Here is a 4,406-nt window from a genome sequence, read left to right on the forward strand (position 1 = left end):
AAAAAGAGCTTGGGAGCAAACCCAGAGAAAAGGGTTCTCCATGTTCTCTGCTTTAATTCCTGCCTTGAGCTCCTGCAATAACTCCCCTGAATGATGGACTGCAAGCTGTGAGATGAAATAAGCCCTTTCCTCTCCAGTTGCTTTTGGCCATGTTTATCACAGAAACAGAAAGCAAACCAGGATAATGCCTTTTCCTCTGTTTATTAGTCTTGAATCTCTTTAATGTTGCACTCCCACCCACCCAAGTGCCTGGCGATTAATGACTACTGTCTGGTATTTAATTTCAGTTCATTGGTGAGGATGGAACCACATCCTCATACATGCTGGGCAAACAGTATACTACTGAGCAACACCCCAAATCCCTTAACTAATATTTTTAGATGCAGCAATCAGGGGCCAGGGAAGTGCCACTTCACCCATACATTGTACCTACAGGAACAGCTGAGACCATGGTAAGCTGCAGGTGTCTGAGAGAAGTACCATCAAAGGACCTGGACCTACAACCTTCCCTTGACCACAGACCAGAGCCCCAAGAACATTGAAGCTGCAGAGACCAATGGCTTCCACTCATCCCTCCCATGAACAGCACCATATGGACCCTGGAGAGGCAGGGGAAATCTAAAATTTCCAACTTTCAGCTCATTGTAGCTGTGCCAACAATTTATTCCGTAAGTACTCTGATTTTTTTATACTTTCCATTCATCCATATGTGTCACATGATAGTTTTGCCTTGATTTGTGTATTGTTCAGTTAGGTATTAGGACTCTCCACCCAGTTTACCATAGCCCTTAGTATATTCTTCAGTCATACTTCATACACTACTACTCTCATTCCCATCCTTTCCTCTTCTCTCATCCTTTTCCATCCTCTTTTTACCTCTGAAACTATAAGCAAGTCACAATTAAATGCTTTCTTCTATAAGAGTTGCTGTGGTCATGATGTCTCTTCACAGCACTGACTAAGACACCTTTCATAGCTTTAATAATCTCTAAAATCTGTGGACCCTAACAGTATCCCAACTTTCCCTTCATGCCTTTTTATTTGTATAGTTGATGTAATACTTAATCAATATTTTTATCCATTCTACTTCTCCATCTCTTCCTAATATTATTAGCAAAAAAACCAAAAAACAAAAAACCTGTCCTTGGATGTTTATCCTCAATTTTATTGAAGTCAAAGGGGCCACTGTCATTAGTTGGTCAACATGACAGCTGCACAGAGGTAATGACAAGGAGCTATTGTTCTCAGAGTTAATATCTTACTCAAGGAATAATATAAAGTTTATACAAGACATTTTGACCTACTATATTGAGGAACCATGTTTTAAAATATATATATTTGTATGTATTATTATATTATATTATATATGTTATCATATATTTATAAAATATTATATATAATGTCATATACATATACACAAGCATAGTTCTTTTAAAACAATATATATATGTATATATGTATACATATACACACACACACACACACACATATGCTCACATATAGTGTTGGGCTATGTCACATGTATGAAAGTGTGCTCAGAAGTCAAAATAAGGTATCAGATCTGGAGTTGGAGTGATAGGTGAGTGTGAGTAGCCTGATATGGGGGCTGGGAACCCAATTCAGATCCTCCAGAAGAAGAGTAAGTGTTCTTATCTACTGATCTATATACTAGTCCAGAACTATTATTTTATTCTTTATTTTACTCATTGAGAATTTCATACAGTTGGACAATTAAATATGTTCATATTCACTCTCATTTGCACCACGCAACACCCTCCATTACTCTCTAACATCTCTTTTCCCAACCTCATGTTTTCGTTTTTGGTAGAGGGTTTATGCTGGCTAGTTTTATGTCAACTTGAAATAACCTAGAGTTATCTGAAAGGAAGGAACCACAACTGAGAAAATGCCTCCATATAATTGGGCTGTAGGCAAGCCTGTGGGACATTTTCTTAATTAGTGGTTGATGCAGGAAGACCCAGCCCATTGTTCATGGTTCCGTCCTTGGGCTGGTGTCCTGAGTTCTATAAGAAAGCAGTCTGAGCAAGCCATGATGAGCAAGCCAGCAAGCCACGCCCCTTCATGCCCTTTGCATCAGTCCCTGTCCCCAGGTCCCTGCCCTGTTTGAGTTCCTGGCCTGACTTCCTTCAGTGATGAATAATGATGTGGTGATGAGGAAGTATAAGCCAAGTAAGCCCTTTCCTCTCCAAATTTCTTTGGTCATGGTGTTTCATAACAGCAATAGTAACCCTAACTAAGAGAGTGGATACCTACTTAGTTCAATTAGTGTTGCCCATAGGTGCATGAGTGTAGGGCCATCCACTGGAGCATGGGAAACGCACCAGTGGCCATACCCTCAATGAGAAATTATTCTCCCTCCTCTACCAGCTAGCAGCTGCTAATAGCTGAGGAACAATTTTCTGAAGTACAAATTCTATTTTACCACATCCAAATCCTTTTTGAACATTGCAAATACTTCAGCTGAAAGAATATAGCTGATAAAAAAGTAAAAAAAAAAAAAATGACACCAGATGCAGCACAGTAGCATAAGGTGCACAAGATCCAAGACAACATAACTCCTCCAAATTTTACTAATTCTACACTAATGGCATCTAATGAGAGAGAGTTACATGCATGAAATTCCTGACAGAATTCAAAATGATGAGCATGAGTATGTTGAAGGAAAGTGAAAAAGAAAATAAGCTCCTGGTTGAGAACTTAAAACAGCTGAATGACATAAGGGGGCCATGCACAATATCAAAAAACTCAACAAAGACAAACACTGTAGAGTAAAAGCCATTCTGAAACTCTGGGAATGAAAACCATAACAAATCAAATTAAAGGCTCTGTTGGACTTATCACCAACAAACTGGATCAAGGAGGAGTCAGAATATCTGAGCTTGAAGACAAGGTGGATAAAGTGGAACAATCTAACAAGCAAAAGATAAAATAATAGGAAGGTAGGAATAAATTGGAATTCCAAGATACATGTCACACTCTGAAAAGACCAAGTCTACAGGTAATAGGCATAGAAAGAGACAAGCCTAGTTTGAAAGGCATTGATAAATGTTTTCAAAAGAATCATAACACTATATATTGTGCAGTGAATAGTGATTAACACAGAAACTTACAACTGGTCAAAGTACAGAGAATAAGGGTCATTGGAGTGCTCATCCACAAATGGACATCTTTAACGATCCCCCCACTAAGGTTTAGAGACTTTCTCAGGAGAGAAGCAGGAAGACTCTAATAGTCAGTGGTTGCAAAACTGTATCTTGTGGCCATGACAGGGCCATTGTGCTCATGAACTCATAGCAGCTGTAGTTACTTGCACATAACTTCTACAATATTAAATGAATTAACATTCTAGCTTGGATGAGGGAGAGGTTCATAGCCCTGCTTCCTGACAGGGAAGCTATTCACACTTGATGGCTTCTGGTGAATGGAAAGTCAGTTTTCTTAAAGAGTGTGGCTCTTGATAAGTCAGTTAAACTCCAGTGGATAGCCTCATACCTAGGAATATATGGGCAGAACAAATTGGAATTGAGTTATTATTTTTAAAAGGAGGACAGGAATCTGAAGGGCATAAAGAGAAAGGATTGAATATGTGTGGAGTTTAGGGTGAGTAGGGAGTGAATACAATCAAAACACATGACATATATACTATTGGATAAAATTTATTTGTAAAGGAAAATGAAATTGAGGACCCAACATCTGTCCCAACACTGTGAGTAACTGGGACCAGCAGGTCCAGACACACAGGAACTCTGCCAGCCCAGTGGCTCAGGTTCCTTCCAGTCTCTCTGGGATGGTGACCTGAGCAGACCTTGGGCACAAGCTCCACAGCCAGTCCCACAACACCCAGAGGAAGCTCCACTCCCAGGTGCTCTGACATGCCCAAGATCAGAGGTGAGGAGGATCCAACATCTGTCCCAACACTGTGAGTAACTGGGACAAGCGGGACCAGGCACACAGGAACTCTTGTCAGCCCAGTGGCTCTGGTTCCTTCCGGTCTTCCTGGGCTGGGGTCCTGAGCAGACCTTGGGCACAAGCTCCACAGCCAGTCTCACAACACCCAGAGGAAGCTCCACTCCCAGGTGCTCTAACAAGCCCAGGATCACAGGATCACAAAGACAACTTGACTCTGAGGAGTTCTGACATAACCAGGATCACAGGAAGGACAGGCTCCGGTCAGATTTAGCAAGGGCAGGTAGCACTAGAGTTAACCAGATGGCGGGGGGCAAGTGTAAGAAAATAAACAACACAAACCAAGGTTATTTGGCATCATCAGAACCCAATACTCCCACCATAGCAAGTCCTAAACACACCATCACACTGGAAAAACAAGATTCAGATATAAAATTACTTATCATGATGATGATACAGGACCTTAAGAAAGACATAAA

The sequence above is a fragment of the Mastomys coucha genome, chromosome X (genome assembly GCF_008632895.1).
Source record: "Mastomys coucha isolate ucsf_1 chromosome X, UCSF_Mcou_1, whole genome shotgun sequence".
Taxonomy (NCBI): Eukaryota; Metazoa; Chordata; class Mammalia; order Rodentia; family Muridae; genus Mastomys; species Mastomys coucha.